The sequence below is a fragment of the Oreochromis niloticus genome, linkage group LG2 (assembly GCF_001858045.2).
Source record: "Oreochromis niloticus isolate F11D_XX linkage group LG2, O_niloticus_UMD_NMBU, whole genome shotgun sequence".
Lineage (NCBI taxonomy): Eukaryota > Metazoa > Chordata > Actinopteri > Cichliformes > Cichlidae > Oreochromis > Oreochromis niloticus.
In genome coordinates this window covers 5,628,042-5,650,543 of record NC_031966.2, presented here as the reverse complement: position 1 = coordinate 5,650,543, position 22,502 = coordinate 5,628,042, and positions in this window count along the sequence as shown.

The window sequence follows — 22,502 nt, the reverse complement described above, 5'->3', positions numbered from 1 at the left end:
GACAGGGAATGTGGGCCAAATGTAATGGGAATGTCTCGCAGTAAGTTTGGAGACTCCTTTGAAAGAGGAAGGGGTTGGTATTTATAGGGTTTTATTTGAAAGCCATTGATGTTTACTTCCACTCATGCATTTTTTCTCTTCTCTTCTGTTTGCTCACTTTTATAGGAAGCTCCCATGAACACGCCATGGTCGTCGCTCTAGAGACTTTCTCTAAATTCATGAAATTCCTGACGGCCATGGCGAAGATGCAGTGCTCCTGCCGGGACTGCCGCTCTTAAAAAAAAATAAAAAAATAAATAAAAGCGTAAATTTTAAACTCTGCTGGTCTGAGAGTCTGATTAATATGAATCTCGTCCCCAAATTGCCACAACGAGTATTTGAATGAAGCCAACATAAGTTGGGAATGAGAAATCATTCAGGTTAAACCCTGTGTGGTGACTAATATATATTGACTTTTCTATTTGAAACAAGTGTTTTAGGTTGCATCTTAGTTTGAAGAACTGTCTCACTGCAGTAATTTTAGACACTTTTTTGACTCACAAAACTTCTTTCTGGAATAACAAATGCAAGACACACACTTTTTCTTTCTTTTTTAAAAAATTAATTTTCTAACCACTTTGAGTACATATTTTCACATGCTCGGAATACTTTTCCCTTACATGATTATATACCAGGCTTTTATTCCCTTGTGTAGTAAATGAAAATGGGGAGTTTAATCATATTGTGCCAGTATCACCATGTTCTTGTTTGTTCAGAATAACGGCTAAGAACATGCCGTTTTAGGGCTACCAAAAATGATTGTGGCCTATAACTTGTGACAGAAACAATATTTCTGGTTCAAACTTGTAGGATATCATCCAGAAGGGCTATATGTGACACATTATATCCCAAACAGTCTCTGCTGAATAACTTTTAAAATAACATAAATACTGATAATATGTCATTTTCAACCTGAAGGATGCGGCCTAGGTTTTGGGACACAGCTAGGCTGTAGCCCGATTGAGGTGACAGTCTTGCCTCCGTCACGCTGCCAAGGTTGCCTAGCAACCATGATACTAACTGCTGGAAATGTGGCACACAGCTTTGTTTAACAGAAATGAAGGAGAACACATTTTGTTCATTTGTTTGTTTCTACAAGAGCTTTGTCTGATTGATGATAAATATTTGAGGCTGAGACCACGGGACGGTAAAATCATGATTCTTGGGCTTCATTTCTATAAATAAAATATATAAATATATATTTTATTTATAGGAGATATGACGAGAGAAGAAACGGGTTCATTTTCGGCATTTGAAAACTGAGAGGAGGACAGATTTCCACCCCTCAAACAAACGTAATTCATTGTTCAACGGTCAGATAATTGTAAAAACTGCTTCCACTGTGAGTGTCAGCAGTGTCTGAAGACATATTGGCACAAGCCTCATGTCCTAACTTTGCTTTGTTAAAGAGATATGGCGATTTGAAAATGCCTGCCGTTACAGAATTTCAGCTCTGAATTTCAAAACCTCCCCATAGACTTTGAACGGGGAGTTGTCAGACCTTGTGTCACTCTGAGGCAAATTGCGAAAAAACGGTGAATCTCACAATACAGATAGTGACATTTTCCAAAAGCCAGCAAAAATACCTACGTGTTGATGTATAATTTGTGGGGGTTGAGTGGAAATTGAGCGAGTAGCAAGAAGTCGTTTAGACATGAAGAGAAAATTCAGAACGGACCAGCACTCACTCTGACTTAATTGCATAGCAACCATAGCAACGCATGTATTTTCTGAAAAATCACAAAGCTGCAACTGAAAACTTAAAGAGAGATAAGATTAAAACGGTAGAAGGTCTGAAAAAGCTGAATCACACAGGAATAGCCCAATAATCTGAGAACATTTTAAAGTTTGAATGGAGTTTCTAGGTGAAAGTATGAGGAAGTAGTTAAGTTTCAAAAACAAGCAAGTTTTAGCACAATTTCTGAAGATTTCCATTCATTTCAATGGGACAAATTAAAGGAAAAAAGTGTAATATTTTAAAAAGTATAATAGTAATAAACACCAAAAGATAAAGCGCACATTAGCAGAAAGAGCAGAACAGTTTAGAGTTTGAACGGAGAAAATCGGCTGAAAACTGAGGAAGTAGTTCCACGGCAAAAAACGTACGGAAGTCCTAAGAATAATAATAAAGAACTAGAAAAAGTTTGCATTTCCTGCGAAAATGCTGTGTGGATGTCTTAACGCTGAAGCTGTCTGCTGAAAAGCTGAAAAAGATGAAAAGTTGCAAAAAGTTGTATGGTGGTGAAAAAAAAGTTTTGCGCTGAGCAGGATTCGAACCTGGCCCTCCTGGACTCAAGGCAGCTACTCATCTCACTGAGCTAAAGTCATTCTCTCAAAATAGAGGAGGAGAGACTGACAATTCTGCTAAAATGAGCAGAAGCTGCTCATTTTTTGTGCTGAGAAGAGGCGAAAAGGCTGAAAATTTTGCAGAAAAGAGATAAATCAGCAGAATTTCTGCAGAAAAGAGGTAGAACAAAAGAGAAAACTGAAAACAGTTTTTGCCATGACCGGGATTTGAACCTGGCCCTTCTGGTCTTAAGGCAGCTGCTCATCTCACTGAACCAAACTCTTTCTCGCACAACAAGAGATGGAGAAAGGGACAATTTTGCTAAATGAGCAGAAGCTGCTGAGAATTGTGCTGAGAAGAAGTGAAAAGGCTGAAAATTTTGCAGAAAAGAGGTGAATCAGCAGAATTTCTGCAGAAAAGAGGTAAAGAAGCAATAAGTTGCTGTTACGTCCCCACATGAAAGCTAGGCGAAGAGGGTGGGGGACAGTAACAGGTGGATCCGGGTGAAATGAAAAGAACGCCAGGCAGATGGTTTTTAACACAAAATAAGTCTTTATTATAATCAATTGACTCAATAATCATTTAAAAGGTAACAACAGAAAGAGACAGCACTGCTGCTTTAATTATAACTCAAAACAGGTCAACCCAAAGAGAATGGTGACCACTTCACCGAAGAAAACAACTATAAGGCTTCAACAGAAAAAGACAGCAACGCTGCTATTAGCAAAAACTAGGCAGGCCAAACAAAGTAATGGAGGCTGCCGACACCCAAGCAAAAACACTACCCAGTTGAGCTACTCACGGTAAGCTACGCACAGTAGGGCTAGTCACACGCACACAGCAGGCCTTTCCCACACCTAGGCTGGAAACACACACTATCCACAGAGGAAAATCCACCAGAAGCCTCTCCCACCTCCACACTGCTCTCCTCCAGCTTATATCACCTCTCAGGGTAATTGGTGGTAACGAGGGCAGATGAGCAGCAGGTGTGTCCTAACGGAGAAGGAAGGGGCGGAGAGAGACAAGGGGAGGGGCAAGAAAGAAGGAGGAGAAGAGGGAGAAGACAACACCACACCCACACACTCCCACAGCCTCACAGGATGTAACATTCCCCCCACCTTATGTTCACACTATACAAAACACAGAATAAACTCATCACTATGCACTGCGTGAGAGTGCATCAGCCACCAGGTTTTCACTCCCTTTCTTGTGTTGGATAACCAGGTCATAATCTTGCACCAGCAAAGCCCAGCGCATTAGCCGCTGGTTGTGGTTGTACATACGTTGGAGAAACGTAAGGGGATTGTGATCTGTATACACAGATACTGGAAAGGAGCTAGAGCCCACATACACAGTGAAGTGCTGCAATGCCATCAGCAGCGCTAGAGCTTCTTTCTCTATGGTGGAATAGTTTAGCTGATGGCGCTTGAACTTTGCAGAGTAGTAGCAGACTGGGTGACACACACCCTCTGTGTCGTCCTGCAACAGCACCGCACCAGCTCCGGTGGCACTGGCGTCAACTTCCAGTTTGAAAGGCTGAGAGAAGTTGGGGGCGGCCAGAACTGGGGCGCTGCAAAGGAGGGATTTTGCAGACTCTAATGCATGCTGGCACTCTCCTGACCAACCAAAAGGGATTTTGGGGCTACATAGCTTTGTCAAAGGGGCCACAACTACCGCAAAGTTCTTGCAAAAACAGCGATAGTATCCAGTCATGCCCAGGAACCGCTTTAACTCCCGCCTAGTGGCTGGGGCCGGGTAGCTGAGGATAGCCTCGACTTTTGCCTCCACCGGGCGAACCCGCCCGAAACCCACCTGCTTTCCCAGATACGTGACTGTCGCTTTGGCAAACTCGCACTTAGCGAGATTTAGAGTTAACGAGGCATCGGCCAATCGCTGAAACACTGCTTGTAGGATGGCCACATGCTCTTCCCACGTGTCCGTGTATATCACTACGTCATCCAAGTACACATTACACCGAGGCACATCCCCCAACACCAGCTGCATTAAACGCTGAAAGGTGGCCGGAGCATTTTTCATGCCAAACGCCATCACGGTGTACTGCATGAAATGGTCGGGTGTGACAAATGCAGAAATGTCAGAGGCTCTGGGGGTCAGAGGCACCTGCCAATACCCTTTAAGAAGGTCTAGTTTGGAGATGTATTTGGCAGGACCGATATTGTCAATGCAATCCTCCATACGAGGAAGTGGAAAAGAATCAGAGACGGTCACTGCATTTACCTTCCGGTAGTCGGTGCAGAAACGTGGGGTGCCATCAGACTTAGGCGCAAGCAAACACGGGGAGCTCCAAGGGCTGTGGCTCGGTTGTGCCAAACCGTTCTCTACTAAATAACTGACTTCCTTCTTCATCACCTCACGCTTTCCCATGGGGCAGCGGTACGCATGCTGTTTGATTGGGGTTGCGTCACCAACATTGATGTCATGTTCACAAACACTAGTACGTGAGGGCACATCACCAAAGAGAGAAGGGTAGGAGTGCAGTAGGCTAAGCACATCTTTGCACTGTGAAGGGGACAGATGAGACAAGTGGGCCGTTACCTCGGCTAAGTAAGCTGAATTTGCCAACCGCCCACACTGTTGTCCCTCAGAAAGCATATGCAGACCATCGTCGGCACTTGCCTCTACGCTCAGCATGGCAGCAGAGACAGCACTGGGGGTTGCTGCGCTGGCAACGGTCTCATGGGTTTCCCTATCATGGTAGGGTTTCAACATGTTAATGTGACACAGGGGGGTTTTCCTCCTGCGTTCTGGGGTACTGAGGACATAATCTGTCTCGGACACCTTCCTCACTACAACATACGGTCCTGCAAAACGGGCCGAAAGAGCAGAACCAGGCACCGGTAGCAACACTAGGACTTTGTCTCCAGCCTGAAAATGTCTTTTTACAGCTTTTCTGTCATACCATTTCTTCATGCTTGCCTGGGATGCACACAGGGCCTCTTTTGCTAATGAGGTAGCTTGTTGCCATCGATCCCTACACGTCTTCACAAAATCTACCACGTTAGTTTTTGGAACACCCCCACTAAGGAACTTCTCTTTCAACACCTTTAGTGGGCCCCGCACATCGTGGCCAAACACAAGGGTAGCCGGGCTGAACCCTAAGGACTCCTGCTTGGCATCGCGTATCGCAAACAGCACAAAGGGGACACCCTCATCCCAACTTCTGCCCGTGTTGTGGCAGTACTTTTTCAGCATCGCCTTAAGCGTCTGGTGCCAACGCTCAAGTGCACCCTGCGACTCTGGGTGGTAAGCACTAGACACGGAATGAGAAATGCCAAGGGAAGCTAAAGTCTGTTTAAATGCTCGGGATAAGAAATTAGTTCCCTGGTCCGTTTGCACTGTTTTTGGGAGACCAAAGGTGGTAAAAAACTTGATTAGCGCCTTAGTAATGTTTGCAGTGGTGATCCTCCGCAGAGGAATTGCTTCGGGGAACCGCGTGGACAAGCACATTATGGTCAATAAAAACTGATTACCTGCCCGTGTTCTTGGCAACGGACCGACACAATCAACCAAAACGTGCTCAAATGGCTCACCAACAGCAGGTATTGGACATAGTGGGGCGGGGGGCACAGTTTGGTTTGGTTTGCCCACCAGGTGACACGTGTGACAAGTATTACAATACTTTGCAACATCTGTTTTCATTGCCGGCCAGAAGAAGTGCTGCAGAATACGGTCATATGTTTTAGTTATCCCCAAATGTCCTGACCATGAATGGTCATGGGCTAATTGTAGCACATGCTGACGCAAACTAGCCAGGACCACTATCTGTTGGACTACACTCCAGTCCTCCCCTGGCTTTGAGGTCCACCTGCGCATTAACAATCCATCACAAACAACAAATGTCTGCTTCCTGTCTCCTGTCGGACCATCACTCTCATCTACGGCGGCAAAACATTTGGCTAACGACGGGTCCTTTTTCTGAGCGATCATAAGGGCCTCCCGCGTGAGGAGAGGAGGGGCTGCAGGTTCAGGAGCAGGCTCAGCTACTTCTTGAGCCAGTTCCTTGGCATCAGGACCCACCTCCTCCTCGGAGGGCATCACATCCTTTTCCAAAATAGAGCCGACCACTGACTCTGACAAGTCAACCACTTCTTCCTGCCGACGGGCGTGTGACCGGGTAAGAACACCTACAGGAAATACATCCGGGTGCTGCTGGCTTAAAGCATCTGACAAAGGACTTCGGCCAGGGGTCTTTGTGACCTCTGGGGTAGGATAAACCTTCCCGCCTGCAATGTCATTGCCCATTATGAAATCCACGCCATCAATCGGGAAGCAAGGACACACAGCCACAGGAAAAACACCACTTACTAGGTCACTCTACACCCAAATTCGATGGAGGGGGGCGGGCACATAAGTCATTCCAACGCCTCTGACAATAACATCAGTGCCACTGGCAGTCTTTTCATCAAAGGCAAGTGCACTGGCCAGTATGAGGGACTGTGAGCCACCCGTGTCACGTAAAATGGTCACAGTCCGCTCATCTTTAGGCTCACCAGAGAGCGACACCGCTCCTTTGAAAATGAAGGGTTTAAAGCATTCATCAGGAGTCTCAGTGCTAAGGGGTCTGTTAACTGGAGAAGCGGTTTTAATCAGCCCCATCCCTTTTGACTTATGTGGTGTTGAGGCTGGCTGCTTTCGCCTGTAGGCCTCGCAGTCCGCTATTAAATGGCCAGATTTAAAACAGTAAAAACATTTCCAGTCTGACCTGGGACGTGGCACAGGCACCTCCCCCTTGTGCCATGCTCACCACTAGCACCGCTAGCCTTCTCTAGTGTGTCGCGTCGCTCTTGCTTAATGACACTGGCTTTATGGACGAGTGCGAACTCGTCAGCCAGTGTCACGGCCTGCTGCAACGTGGAGACTTTCTGTTCGTTCAGATATACTGCCATCCGCTCGAGATGCAGTTTTTAAATTCCTCAATGAGAATTAACTCCCGTACCGAAACTAGATCTGCAGCTTTACAGGCCATACACCACCGGTCAAACAGGACACTTTTTTCCCTCGCGAAATCCAGGAAGGATTGACCCTGCACCTTTTTCAACCCCCGAAATCGCTGCCTATAAGCCTCGGGGACTAGTTCGTAGGCTAACAGGATAGCACTTTTTAGTTTGTCGTAATCCAAACTGCACTCAGTGGACAACGAGGAACAAACCTCCTGTGCCTTGCCCACCAGCTTGCACTGCAGCAGGATGGCCCACGCATCCCGCGGCCAACGCAAGGCTGTTGCTATCCGCTCAAATGATTCAAAGTAAACCTCCACCTCAGTGTCACGAAACACAGGGACCAGACGACTATTCCTGCCTACATCAAACTGCACCTCTGTCTGTGACAGAGAGGCCGCCACAGGAGGGGAGGAGGCCTGCTGGAGTTCCAGCTGTCGCATCTTGACCTTAGTCTCCGCCTCCACCTCCACCTTCTTTAGCTCGACCTCCCTAGCCCTAGCCAGTTCCGCGTCCAAACGCCTAAGCTCTATTTCCCTTTTCAGCTGGAACTCTCTCTCGAGCTGCTCCTTTTCCAGCTGGAGACGAGCCAGACGGACTTTGAGCCTAGCATCCTGCTTAGAACCCTCCGATGACTGGGTGGAAAGCGGATCAAAACGGGGCAGCGTTATTGGCCCTCCCTCGGGCAGCCCCTGGCCCACAGGTGTAGACACTGATGGTTCTACGACCTGGCTTGGAACATGAGGCGCTGCACTTGGTCCAGCCGGACCGGGTGTGCTCGGGGTTGCATTACAACCACCCCCTTCTCCAACAACCCGGACACCAGAGCGGCCTTCAGCTCCGCTTTGCGTAGACCAGTGGAGACACTGATCCCGTAATGTGTTGCCACCTCCTGCAGATCCCTCTTCCTACAAACATCCAGCACAGCGAGCGACGGCTTTGCCGTAAACCCAGCAATGTCAAAAGTGGCCATGAAACTCAAGACGGCCCGCAAAACACACAAGTTAACCACCCAAGGGCCACACAACACCTTTACTACGCACGCAAACAAAAGAACAGGCAAAACAAAATGTGTTATGTCAAGTCAACCATTAACTAAAATACTACCAACCCTCTCCCCAGTCCTGCCTACTCAGAATCTAGCCTCACCTAGCTTCTGGAGCGTACCAGGCTCGAGGCCACTTTAAAGGCAAATCATCAAGTGCCGAAGGCACCGAAAAGCCTACCCCCAACAGAGAATCAATCCCCACCCGGGTTTGCTCCGAAAATAACAAAGGCAAAACAAAAAATGAGTGTCCGAAGGAAGAGCAAACGCTCAGCTAGACACGCCCCTGTTCTAGCCAGGGAGAGCAGCAGCTAGTCAAATGACCCTCACACAACACACAAACACCTGTTCACAATCGTCACAATAACTCAACTCCTTTCATTCCGATCCCGGACGAGCCCCCACTTTGTTACGTCCCCACATGAAAGCTAGGCGAAGAGGGTGGGGGACAGTAACAGGTGGATCCGGGTGAAATGAAAAGAACGCCAGGCAGATGGTTTTTAACACAAAATAAGTCTTTATTATAATCAATTGACTCAATAATCATTTAAAAGGTAACAACAGAAAGAGACAGCACCGCTGCTTTAATTATAACTCAAAACAGGTCAACCCAAAGAGAATGGTGACCACTTCACCGAAGAAAACAACTATAAGGCTTCAACAGAAAAAGACAGCAACGCTGCTATTAGCAAAAACTAGGCAGGCCAAACAAAGTAATGGAGGCTGCCGACACCCAAGCAAAAACACTACCCAGTTGAGCTACTCACGGTAAGCTACGCACAGTAGGGCTAGTCACACGCACACAGCAGGCCTTTCCCACACCTAGGCTGGAAACACACACTATCCACCACAGAGGAAAATCCACCAGAAGCCTCTCCCACCTCCACACTGCTCTCCTCCAGCTTATATCACCTCTCAGGGTAATTGGTGGTAACGAGGGCAGATGAGCAGCAGGTGTGTCCTAACGGAGAAGGAAGGGGCGGAGAGAGACAAGGGGAGGGGCAAGAAAGAAGGAGGAGAAGAGGGAGAAGACAACACCACACCCACACACTCCCACAGCCTCACAGGATGTAACAGTTGCGCTGAAAAGAGATGAATCAGCAGAATTTCTGCTCAAAAGAGGTTTTTTTCTGAAAACAGCTGAGATTTGTGCTGATAAGAGGTGAAAAGGCTGAAAATTTTGCAGAAGAGGTGAATCAGCAGAATTTGGGCTGAAAAGAGGTGAAAATTCTGAAATTTCTGCTGAAAAGAGTTCAATCAGCAGAATTTCTGCTGAAAAGAGTTTTTTTTGCTGAAAACAGCTGAAAAAGCTGGGATTTGTGCTGAAAAGTGGTGAAAAAACTGAAAATTTTGATGTAAAGGGGTGAAAAAGCTTAAATTTGTGTTGAAAAGAGTTAAAAAAGTTTAACTGTTAACTGAAAGAAATGTTGCCATAAGCGGATTTGAACCCGGGCCTCCCAGTCTGAGAACGGCTGCTCATCTCACTGAGCTAAAACACGGCTCAACTGGGAAAGGAAAACTAGTGACCCCACTGATAATGTGCAAAAATGGGCAAAAAATATTGCAAAAAAAATTCAATATCTCAAAAAGTATAGAAGTTATGAGCACCAAAAGTCATAGCAAACATTAGCAGAAAGAGCAGAATTTTTTAAAGTTTGAACTGAGAAAATCGGCTGAAAACTGAGGGAGTAGTTAAGCGGCAAAAAACGTACGGAAGCAACTTGAAGAATAACTAGAAAAATTTGCATTTCCTGCGAAAATGCTGTGTGGATGCCTTATTGATGAAGCTGTCTGCTCAAAAACTGAAAAAGATGAAAAGTTGCAAAAAGTTGTATGGTGGTGAAAAAAACAAAAATTGTCCTGAGCAGGATTCGAACCTGGCCCTCCTGGACTCAAGGCACCTACTCATCTCACTGAGCTAAACTCATTCTCTCAAAAAAGAGGAGGAGAGACTGACAATTCTGCTAAAATGAGCAGAAGCTGCTCATTTTTTATGCTGAGAAGAGGCGAAAAGGCTGAAAATTTTGCAGAAAAGAGATAAATCAGCAGAATTTCTGCAGAAAAGAGGCAGATAAAGAACAAAAGAGAAAACTGAAAACAGGTTTTGCCATGACCGGGATTTGAACCTGGCCCTTCTGGTCTCAAGGTAGCTGCTCATCTCACTGAACCAAACGCATTCTCGCAAAGACAAGAGATGGAGAAACGGATAATTTTGCCAAATGAGCTGAAGCTGCTGAGAATTGTGCTGAGAAGAAGTGAAAGGGCTGAAAACTTTGCAGAAGAGGTGAATCAGCAGAATTTCTGCTGAAAAGAGGTAAAGAAGCAGAAAGTTGCGCTGAAAAGAAATGAATCAGCAGAATTTCTGCTCAAAAGAGTTTTTTTCTGAAAACAGCTGAATTTGTGCTGAAAGGGTGAAAAAAAAAAAAAAAAAAAAAAAAAAAAAAAAAAAAAAAAAAAAAAAAAAAAAAAAAAAAATGAAAATCTACACCATCTTCCACTTCTTTGCAGTGTTCACTTTACTAAGGCACTACCCAAAAGGCGCCACGAGAGGGCACTCCAACACAAGAGATGAGGTGAATGAGCAGAATTTCTGCTGAAAAGAGGCAGAAGGTTCTGTATGTAGAAAAAGAAACAGTGTTGAACCATGTGTGAAATAAATAAAGAAATGAAATGAAAGAACAACCTGGTTCTGCTCAAATTCACCAATCAGAGGTACTGCCTCAGTCTGCTTCATCAGGCTGTGTACTTGTTTCTGCCATGAGCGTTAACAAGAATCTGAGGTCCATATTAGAAAAGCTGCTAAAATCATAAAACTTTGCAGAATTGTAATGAATTAGCAATATAAATTACAGGTCTGTGATAGTGTATAAATTTGTAGTGAAAAAAAAAACGTGAACCAAAGTGGGATTGAACCCACGACCTTTGAGCTGCAGAGCCGTGTCATTACTGATTGCGCCACCTGGAAAGGGGCGGCGGTCTGAAAGACAGATACTTGGGCAGTCAGAAAATAGATCGCGGTGAGAGGCGAAAAACGCCGTTTTTTGGAGTTACAAAACGTCGTGTAACTCAAAAACTAGGAGGGCTAGCAGCTTAATTCTTGTACTGGGTGAATCAGCGGACTTTGGTGTATTTTGACTGCGATTTCCATAGCTCGTTCTACCTTCGTCGCGGAGATATGACGAGAGAAGAAACGGCTTCATTTCCAGAGTTTGAAGACTGAGAGAAGGACAGATTTCCACCCCTCAAACAAACGTAATTCATTGCTCAACGGTAAGATAATTGTAAAAACTGCTTCCACTGTGAGTGTCAGCAGTGTCTGAAGATATATTGGCACAAGCCTCATGTCCTAACTTTGCTTTGTTAAAGAGATATGGCGATTTTAAAATGCCTCCCGTTACAGAATTTCAGCTCTGAATTTCAAAACCTCCCCATAGACTTTGAATGGGGAGTATTGAGACCTTGTGTCACTCCGAGGCAAATTGCAAAAAAACGGTAAATCTCACAATAAAGATAGTGACATTGCCTGAAAGCCAGCAAAAATACCTACGTTTTGATGTATAATTTGTGGGGGTTGAGTGCAAATTGAGCCAGTAGCAAGAAGTTGTTTAGACATGAAGAGAAAATTCAGAACGGACCAGCACTCACTCTGACTTAATTGCATAGCAACCATAACAACGCATGTATTTTCTGAAAAATCACAATTTTGCAACTGAAAACTTAAAGAGAGATAAGATTAAAACGGTAGAAGATCTGAAAAAGCTGAATCAGACAGGAATAGCCCAATAATCTGAGAACATTTTAAAGTTTGAATGGAGTTTCTAGGTGAAAGTATGACAAAGTAGTTAAGTTTCAAAAACAAGCAAGTTTTAGCAGAATTTCTGAAGATTTCCATTCATTTCAATGGGACAAATTAAAGGAAAAAAGTGTAATATTTTAAAAAGTATAACAGTAATAAACACCAAAAGTCATAGCAATAATTAGCAGAAAGAGCAGAACAGTATAGAGTTTGAACTGAGAAAATCGGCTGAAAACTGAGGCAGTAGTTAAACGACAAAAAACGTACGGAAGCAACCAGAATAAAGTATAATAAAGAACTAGAAAAATTTGCATTTCCTGCGAAAATGCTGTGTGGATGCCTTAACGCTGAAGCTGTCTGCTGAAAAGCTGAAAAAGCTGAAAAGTTGCAAAAAGTTGTATGGTGGTGAAAAAAGAATGTCACCAGCAGGATTCGAACCTGGACCTCCTGGGTGCAAAGCAGCTACTCATCTCACTGTGCCAAATTCACTCTCACAAGATAAGAGATGGAGAGACTGACAATTATGGTGAAATGAGCAGAAACTGCTGAGAATTGCGCTGATAAGAGGTGAAATGGTTGAAAATTTTGCAGAAAAGAGGTGAATCAGCAGAATATCTGCAGAAAAGAGGCAAAGAAGCAGAACGTTGCGCTGAATAGAGGTGAATCAGCAGAATTTCTGCTGAAAAGATGTTTTTGCTGAAAATAGCTGAAAAAGCTGGGAAACTGAAAATTTTGCTGGAAAGGGGTGAAAAAGCTGAAATTGAGTTAAAAAGGTTTCTCTGCGTAAAACAGGTTTCTGCTTAAAACAGCTAAAAAGTTAAGATTTGTGCTGAAAACAGGTGTTCAAATCCCATGACCAGGATTTGAACCTGGCCCTTCTGTTCTCAAGGCAGCTACTCATCTCACTGAACTAAACTTGTTCCAACAAATGCAAGAGATGGAGAAACTGACAATTTTGCTAAATGAGCAGAGGCTGCTGAGTTTTGTGCTGAGAAGAAGTGAAAAGCTGAAAAATTTGCAGAAAAGAGGTGAATCAGCAGAATTTCTGCAGAAAAGATGGAAAGAAGAATATTGCGCTGAAAAGAGGTAAATCAGCAGAATTTCTGCTGAAAAGACGGAAAGAAGCAATCACAGTAGCTGCTCATCTCACTGAGCCAAAGCAGTTCTTGTCCCACCAAGAGATATGATGAGAGAAATTCTTCTGAAAGAGCAGAACAGGCTGAAAATTTTCAGCTACTCATTGAGTAAAACTGGTTCTCACATAACTGAAAAAAGGTGAAAAAGCTGAAAATTCTGATAAAAACAGCAGAAGTGGCTGACATTTGTGCTGATAAGAGGTGAAAACGCAAACTTTCTGCTGAAAAGAGGCAAAACAACCTGTTTCTGCTCAAATTCACCAATCAGAGGTACTGCCTCTGTCTGCTTCATCAGGTGGGTACTTGTATGTATTTCTGCCATGGAGCGTTAACAAGAATCTGAGGTCCATATTAGAAAAGCTGCTAAAATCATAAAACTTGCGCTGAAAAGAGATGAATCAGCAGAATTTCTGCAGAAAAGAGGCAAAGAAGCAGAAACTTGCGCTGAAAAGAGATGAATCAGCAGAGTTTCTGCTCAAAGAGTTGTCTTTTTTCTGAATACAGCCAAAAAGCTGGAATTTGTGCTGAAAAGGGGTGAAAAAAATGAAAATTTTGCTGAAAAGGGGTGAAGAAGCTAAAGTATACTAAATCAAAGTATTTGTGCCAAAACATAGTGTTTCTGCCATATTGTGGTACTACTACATTACAACATGAATACGGATTAAAGATGAAAGAAACTGGCAACAAATTCCTCCACTACAAACCAGTCTGATACCACTTCTTTGCAGTGTTCACGTTTACTAAGGCACTACCCAAAAGGCGCCACAAGAGGGCACTCCAACACAACAGATGACCTATGTACACTGATGCACTTAGTAACAGTCAGCCTCCTTGAATTGGCAGAAATACTGTGATTTAGTAGTAATACTATAACATAACAGATATACTACCAGGCTCAAAGCAGCTTCTCATCTCACTGACCCAAACACATTCTCACAGAGAAGAGGTGGACAGACTGACAATTCTGCTGAAATGAGCAGAAGCTGCTGAGAATTGTGCTGATAAGAGGTGGAAAGGCTTAAAATGTTGCAGAAAAGAGGTGAATCAGAAGAATTTCTGCAGAAAAGAGGCAAAGGAGCAGAAACGTGCGCTGAAAAGAGATGAATCAGCAGAGTTTCTGCTGAAAAGAGTTTTTTTTTTCTGAAAACAGCCCCAAAAAATGGAATTTGTGCTGAAAAGGGGTGAAAAAAATGAAAATTTTGCTGAAAAGGGGTGAAGAAGGTAAAGTATACTAAATCAAACTATTTGTGCCAAAACATAGTGTTTCTGCCATATTGTGGTATTTGTGCCACAAAAGTTACTACATTACAACATGAATACGGATTAAAGATGAAAGAAACTGGCAACAAATTCCTCCACTACAAACCAGTCTGATACCACTTCTTTGCAGTGTTCACGTTTACTAAGGCACTACCCAAAAGGCGCCACAAGAGGGCACTCCAACACAAGAGATGAGGTGAATGAGCAGAATTTCTGCTGAAAAGAGGCAGAAGGTTCTGTATGTAGAAAAAGAAACACTGTTGAACCATGTGTGAAATAAATAAAGAAATGAAATGAAAGAACAACCTGGTTCTGCTCATTTTCACCAATCAGAGGTACTGCAAAAAGTTGTATGGTGGTGAAAACAAAATGTTGCCCTGAGCAGGATTCGAACCTGGCCCTACCAGGCTCAAAGCAGCTACTCATCTCACTGACCCAAACACATTCTCACAGAGAAGAGGTGGACAGACTGACAATTCTGCTGAAATGAGCAGAAGCTGCTGAGAATTGTGCTGATAAGAGGTGAAAAGGCTGAAAATTTTGCAGAAAAGAGGTGAATCAGAAGAATTTCTGCAGAAAAGAGGCAAAGGAGCAGAAACGTGCGCTGAAAAGAGATGAATCAGCAGAGTTTCTGCTGAAAAGAGGTTTTTTTTTCTGAAAACAGCCCCAAAAAATGGAATTTGTGCTGAAAAGGGGTGAAAAAAATGAAAATTTTGTTGAAAAGGGGTGAAGAAGCTAAAGTATACCAAATCAAACTATTTGTGCCAAAACATAGTGTTTCTGCCATATTGTGGTATTTGTGCCACAAAGTTACTACATTACAACATGAATACGGATTAAAGATGAAAGAAACTGGCAACAAATTCCTCCACTACAAACCAGTCTGATACCACTTCTTTGCAGTGTTCACGTTTACTAAGGCACTACCCAAAAGGCGCCACAAGAGGGCACTCCAACACAAGAGATGAGGTGAATGAGCAGAATTTCTGCTGAAAAGAGGCAGAAGGTTCTGTATGTAGAAAAAGAAACACTGTTGAACCATGTGTGAAATAAATAAAGAAATGAAATGAAAGAACAACCTGGTTCTGCTCAAATTCACCAATCAGAGGTACTGCCTCAGTCTGCTTCATCAGGCTGTGTACTTGTTTCTGCCATGGAGCGTTAACAAGAATCTGAGGTCCATATTAGAAAAGCTGCTAAAATCATAAAACTTTGCAGAATTGTAATAAATTAGCAATATAAATTACAGGTCTGTGATAGTGTATAAATTTGTAGTGAAAAAAAAAAAACGTGGACCAAGGTGGGATTGAACTCACGACCTTTGAGCTGCAGAGCCGTGTCATTACTGATTGCGCCACCTGCAAAGGGGGCGGCGGTCTGAAAGACAGATACTTGGGCAGTCAGAAAATAGATCGCGGTGAGAGGCGAAAAACGCCGTTTTTTGGAGTTACAAAACGTCGTGTAACTCAAAAACTAGGAGGGCTAGCAGCATAATTCTTGTACTGGGTGAATCAGCGGACTTTGGTGTATTTTGACTGCGATTTTCATAGCTCATTCTACCTCCGTCGCGGAGATATGACGAGAGAAGAAACGGCTTCATTTTCGGCGTTTGAAAACTGAGAGGAGGACGGATTTCCACCCCTCAAGCAAACGTAATTCATTGCTCAACGGTAAGATAATTGTAAAACTGCTTCCACTGTGAGTGTCAGCAGTGTCTGAAGATATATTGGCACAAGCCTCATGTCCTAACTTTGCTTTGTTAAAGAGATATGGCAATTTGAAAATGCCTCCCGTTACAGAATTTCAGCTCTGAATTTCAAAACCTCCCCATAGACTTTGAATGGGGAGTTGTCAGACCTTGTGTCACTCCGAGGCAAATTGCGAAAAAACGGTAAACCTCACAATAAAGATAGTGACATTGTCTGAAAGCCAGCAAAAATACCTACGTTTTGATGTATAATTTGTGGGGGTTGAGTGGAAATTGAGTGAGTAGCAAGAAGTTGTTTAGACATGAAGAGAAAATTCAGAACGGACCAGCACTCACTCTGACTTAATTGCATAGCAACCATAGCAACGCATGTATTTTCTGAAAAATCACAATTTTGCAACTGAAAACTTAAAGAGAGATAAGATTAAAACGGTAGAAGATCTGAAAAAGCTGAATCAGACAGGAATAGCCCAATAATCTGAGAACATTTTAAAGTTTGAATGGAGTTTCTAGGTGAAAGTATGACAAAGTAGTTAAGTTTCAAAAACAAGCAAGTTTCAGCAGAATTGTAGAAGTTTCCCATTCATTTCAATGGGACAAATTAAAGGAAAAAAGTGTAATATTTTAAAAAGTATAACATTAATAAACACCAAAAGTCATAGCTGGAATTAGCAGAAAGAGCAGAACAGTTTAGAGTTTGAACTGAGAAAATCGGCTGAAAACTGGAGGAGTAGTTAAGTGCCGAAAAACGTACGGAAGCAACAGGAATAATAAAGAACTAGAAAGCGAAAATTTCAGAAGAAATTTTATGTGTGCCTATGCCGCTGCTAATCAGTGTAGTTTGCCATTCATACGGCTACAGAGAGCAAAACTCAGCAGAGCAGCCATTCTCCACCATGAATTATGATAAAAACAAACACCGCTCGCGCCTCACAGATGACAGCTTACAGTTTTGGGTAAAGATGAGGTGACTTCGTACAGCCCCGATTTGCAGACGCTGTGCACAGAGGTTCATGAGCAGAAGTCCCATTGTATCACGGCAGACCCCGACAATGTTTGCATGAACATGCTTTGAAGCATTACGTTATGGACCACTTTTCACACATGGTTGGTGTACCCACACAGGCAGCCGTAGCTTTTCAACTCATAGCCCAACACACACCCAAAAAACAGCCAAGAGAGCACAGACTTTACACCCGTGGGTCCACCTCCCCTGCAGCGGCACTGCAGACCACGCCCCGACACACATCAAACACATAAAATAAATATGTATGCACTTTCGCATTCACTTTTTGTTTTTTGTTATTTTTACATAGTGTTCTGAATGATGAACAATGGTCTACAGCCAATCTTGTGTATTATTATACAAACTTTGGTTGTAAGATTCAGATAACTATTTAATAAAAGCTAAATATTTTATACAGGGAGTGCAGAATTATTAGGCAAATGAGTATTTTGTCCACATCATCCTCTTCATGCATGTTGTCTTACTCCAAGCTGTATAGGCTCGAAAGCCTACTACCAATTAAGCATATTAGGTGATGTGCATCTCTGTAATGAGAAGGGGTATGGTCTAATGACATCAACACCCTATATCAGGTGTGCATAATTATTAGGCAACTTCCTTTCCTTTGGCAAAATGGGTCAAAAGAAGGACTTGACAGGCTCAGAAAAGTCAAAAATAGTGAGATATCTTGCAGAGGGATGCAGCAGTCTTAAAATTGCAAAGCTTCTGAAGCGTGATCATCGAACAATCAAGCGTTTCATTCAAAATAGTCAACAGGGTCGCAAGAAGCGTGTGGAAAAACCAAGGCGCAAAATAACTGCCCATGAACTGAGAAAAGTCAAGCGTGCAGCTGCCAAGATGCCACTTGCCACCAGTTTGGCCATATTTCAGAGCTGCAACATCACTGGAGTGCCCAAAAGCACAAGGTGTGCAATACTCAGAGACATGGCCAAGGTAAGAAAGGCTGAAAGACGACCACCACTGAACAAGACACACAAGCTGAAACGTCAAGACTGGGCCAAGAAATATCTCAAGACTGATTTTTCTAAGGTTTTATGGACTGATGAAATGAGAGTGAGTCTTGATGGGCCAGATGGATGGGCCCGTGGCTGGATTGGTAAAGGGCAGAGAGCTCCAGTCCCACTCAGACGCCAGCAAGGTGGAGGTGGAGTACTGGTTTGGGCTGGTATCATCAAAGGTGAGCTTGTGGGCCTTTTCGGGTTGAGGATGGAGTCAAGCTCAACTCCCAGTCCTACTGCAAGTTTCTGGAAGACACCTTCTTCAAGCAGTGGTACAGGAAAAAGTCTGCATCCTTCAAGAAAAACATGATTTTCATGCAGGACAATGCTCCATCACACGCGTCCAAGTACTCCACAGCGTGGCTGGCAAGAAAGGGTTTAAAAGAAGAAAAACTAATGACATGGCCTCCTTGTTCACCTGATCTGAACCCCATTGAGAACCTGTGGTCCATCATCAAATGTGAGATTTACAAGGAGGGAAAACAGTACACCTCTCTGAACAGTGTCTGGGAGGCTGTGGTTGCTGCTGCACGCAATGTTGATGGTGAACAGATCAAAACACTGACAGAATCCATGGATGGCAGGCTTTTGAGTGTCCTTGCAAAGAAAGGTGGCTATATTGGTCGCTGATTTGTTTTTGTTTTGTTTTTGAATGTCAGAAATGTATATTTGTGAATGTGGAGATGTTATATTGGTTTCACTGGTAAAAATAAATAATTGAAATGGGTATATATTTGTTTTTTGTTAAGTTGCCTAATAATTATGCACAGTAATAGTCACCTGCACACACAGATATCCCCCTAAAATAGCTAAAACTAAACACAAACTAAAAACTACTTCCGAAAACATTCAGCTTTGATATTAATGTGTTTTTTGGGTTCATTGAGAACATGGTTGTTGTTCAATAATAAAATTATTCCTCAAAAATACAACTTGCCTAATAATTCTGCACTCCCTGTATGAGAGTAAGAAAGAAAAGTATATCTTTGTGTCCACCTTTCTCTGTTAATGCCCTACCTGGCCCCCTGGCAAAAGCTTTGCTAGATCCGCCCCTGCACAGTTACCAGCTGTCAGCTAAATAAAAAAAGGAGCTCGGTGTTTATTTCTCTCAGAAACAGTTCATAACTTCCCTTCAACTCATTCATGTCACCTAAAAAAAAGGTAAACCTGTTTCTCCATCACCAGTTCAGCTCTGATGATTCAGTAAGGTCATCTCCTGGTTTCGACCAGCCGCTTCTACAGCTGTGGCTCCAGCAAACATCAGCTGATACTAGAAATTAAAATCAAATGAATTTAACAACAGCTGATCAAGCTTAAACGTGCTGCTGTTGTTTAGCGCGATAAACAAACAAGAGAGAAAAGCCGATCATTGATCAGTTTCATGACTGAAGTTTGAACAGGCGAGAGAATGACAGGGGAGGCTGTCATAAAGTTCAACATCAGTAACTTAGCGCGCACACAGCTGTATAGAAACTCCATCGTGCTAGCTACCACGCAGTACGAGTTATTATAACTGATTGTAAAAAGTCAGCACAACGAAAATAAACTACACCTAAACTCGGTTTATATCTGACCCAAATAGAGTGCAGGTCACAACTTCTTACCTGAAATTCAGTTCACCTCACGCTCCGACCGGCAGCCGCCTGCTTCTCCTGCCTTCGGTTTCCCTGATCCACGATCTACCACCGGTCGATCGGCGGTCGCCTCGCCGCCTCGTTCCCCGCATGTTCTTTCTGACACACACCGGTGGATAGCTGCCCTCGGTTGTAGCTCCGCGTCAGCGACTACCAAACAACTCAGTTATTTTTTCCACATCGACCAGCATCTGGACAATCCACCGCCTTTCACTGTTTGTACCGTTACTAAAAAAAAACCCTCATCGGCTCATAAAAACGAAAAATAAGTCCAGCTATGACCCTGAGTCAAAAAGACAGCCAGCTCGGGTTAGCTAGCTACCTGTCTAGCTCTTTGCAGGCACCGAAAACATCAGAGCTAATATGGGATGTCTTGGTAACACGAGCAGATATTTGAAGTTTACATCTGGCCAATCCACCACCTTTCACTGTTTATACCGTTACTAAAATGAATAAATAAATAAATCATCGGTCCATATAAACGAAAAATAAGTCCAGCTAAAACACATACTGTCGGCGAGCGACCGGGTGCTGACACGAGTTTCACCCGCCTCAATATAAGCCAAGCCTGGGTGCTTTTTCACGAAGGGTCGCTAGCAGTGCTAGCTAACTATGCTAGCGGCGCTAGCTAGCTAGCCGGCTATCAGCAACACATAAGAGAACTGCTGCTAAATAAACTACACCTAAACTCGGTTTATATCTGACCCAAATAGAGTGCAGGTCATAACTTCTTACCTGAAATTCAGTTCACCTCACGCTCCTGCCTTCGCTTTCCCTGATCCACGATTGACCTCCGCGTTAGCAAACACCGGTCGATCGGCGGTAGCCTCACCGGCTTGTATGTCTCGTTCGCGGCATGTCCTTTCTGTCACACACCGGTGGATAGCTGCCCTCTGTTGTAGCTCCACCACCAAACAACTCAGTTATTTTTTCCACATCGACCAGCATCATCGGCCCATATAAACGAAAAATAAGTCCAGCTAAGACACAGACCCTTGCCGAGCGATCGGGCGATTAAACAAATTTTAGCCACCTCACTATCAGCCAAGCCTGGGTGGTTTTTCACGAAGGGGCGCTAGCTAGCTAAGCTAGCGGCGCTAGCTAGCTAGCCGGCTATCAGCAACACTTAAGAGAATTGTCGCTAATATGGGATGTCTTGATAAAACGAGCAGATATTTGAAGTTTACACACCTACATTCTCGCCTGAAAATATCTTAAAAGTGTATTTTGTGACCTAGAAACATGAATAAAAGACATATAAAACGAAGTGGTGTCCGCCATTGTTTGACTCGGTAGAGGCATGCTATGAATTGTGGGATATGTAGTTTTCACCAAGCATGGCACCCTTTAGGCCGTACTTCTCCCGGTATACCACTAGAGAGAGCCAACACACCACAAATGAAGTCTGTTTCTATGGTGCCAAAAGCAGAATCTTTCTCAGGAGCCTAGAAATTCGCCTAAATTTGCACTAAAATCTAAATATTTCAAAAACTATAAAAGTTATAAACACCAAAAGTCACACCATACTAGCCCAGCTCCAGCCGCACAAAATGATGTAACATATGTACCCCTATTGTCAAAACTGTTTGGCAGAGGAGCGCGGGAAAATTTTCACTAAAATATTAATATTTAAAAAACTATAATAGTCATAAACACCAAAAGTCATAGCACACCATTCCAGATCCAGCCGCACAAAATGAGGTAACATATATGAAGCTTTTCTCAAAACTGCGGGGCGTGATACGTGCCGAAATTTAGGCGGAAGATGGAGAATAATAATAATAATAATAAGAATAATAAATCCGACGAATAGTAATATGTGTGCCTCTTGGCATAGGCACACATAATAAAGAGAAACAGGAAAACAATTGTGTGGAAGCCCTTTAGGGCATCCACACAATAAAGAGAAACAGGAACTCAATAGTGTGGAAGCCCTTTTAGGGCATCCACACAATAATAAAGAATAAAGAGAAACAGGAACTCAATAGTGTGGATGCCTAAAGCATCCACACAATAAAGAAGAAAGAGAAACAGGAAAACAATAGTGTGGATGCCTTAAAGCATCCACACAATAAATAGTGTGCACACTTAAACAAAATAAAAGTACTCGTTGGAGTTAAGTTGGCAACAGCCAATTTCAAAGGTCCTTGTGAGTGTAATTGGAATGTATGAGTGTGTGGGTGTGTATCTTCTTTGGGGTGGATCGTCCTCAAAGTGGTTGGCTCGCCATCTATCACGACCGGAATTTTGTCCTGGTCCTCGGACTTTTCTGTCCTCTCCAAAAACCTGACCGTTGCTCTGTTTCACAAAAGCCCAACACACACTGGTGTCGGAATTGCAGCAGCTCTCCGGATGAAAGGTGAGTGGTTAGCCGACGTTGCTTCTCTCCTTCATCCAGCCACTCGACTCCGGACTTCCAGCAGGTAAGTAGGGTGGCTTTCCTTCCTCTCAATTCTGAGTTTTTCCTCTCTTTTGTCAGTGGATTTCTCGGTTTGAGTAGCAGATGCCTCCACTCCTCTTGCTGAGATGAGGAAAACCTGGGAGCACCATGCACCTTCACCTCACTTCCTGGCTGACAGGGTCAGTGCGGCCTGCGTAGGCTCTGATTGGTCGC